Here is a 538-nt window from a genome sequence, read left to right as displayed (position 1 = left end):
GCTTAAGATTCTCTCTCTCCCTTTTCCTCTGCTCCCCTCTCCCCATGCTCCCTCTCTCTCAAAAAAATAAATAAAATCTTAAAAAAAAAAACCTCAAGTATCATGAACCCCACATTATTTAACTTTCCCTGATTGTCAATCTTTTATAATTGTGTCAAATTCATTTTCCAAAGTCAACATAATGCATTTCATTGCTTTGTCTCTTAAATCTTTTTTAACCTGTTTCCCTCCATTTATTTTCCTTGCAATTTATTTATTGAAGAAACCAGATTGCCCCGAAGAATTTCCACATTTCTGATTTTGATGACTGCATCCTTGTAATTTAAAGTCTTTTGTGGTTTTTTTCTAAGGTTTTATTTATTTATTTGACAGAGAGCGATCACAAGTAGGCCGAGAGGCAGGCAGAGAGAGAGAGGAGGAAGAAGGCGCCCCGCAGAGCAGAAAGCCTGATGCAGGGCTCGATCCTAGGACCCCAAAACCATGACCCCAGCTGAAGGCAGAGGCCCAACCCACTGAGCTACCCAGGCACCCCATAATT

This window comes from Mustela erminea, chromosome 7, assembly GCF_009829155.1.
Source record: "Mustela erminea isolate mMusErm1 chromosome 7, mMusErm1.Pri, whole genome shotgun sequence".
Lineage (NCBI taxonomy): Eukaryota > Metazoa > Chordata > Mammalia > Carnivora > Mustelidae > Mustela > Mustela erminea.
This window is presented reverse-complemented; position numbering follows the sequence as displayed.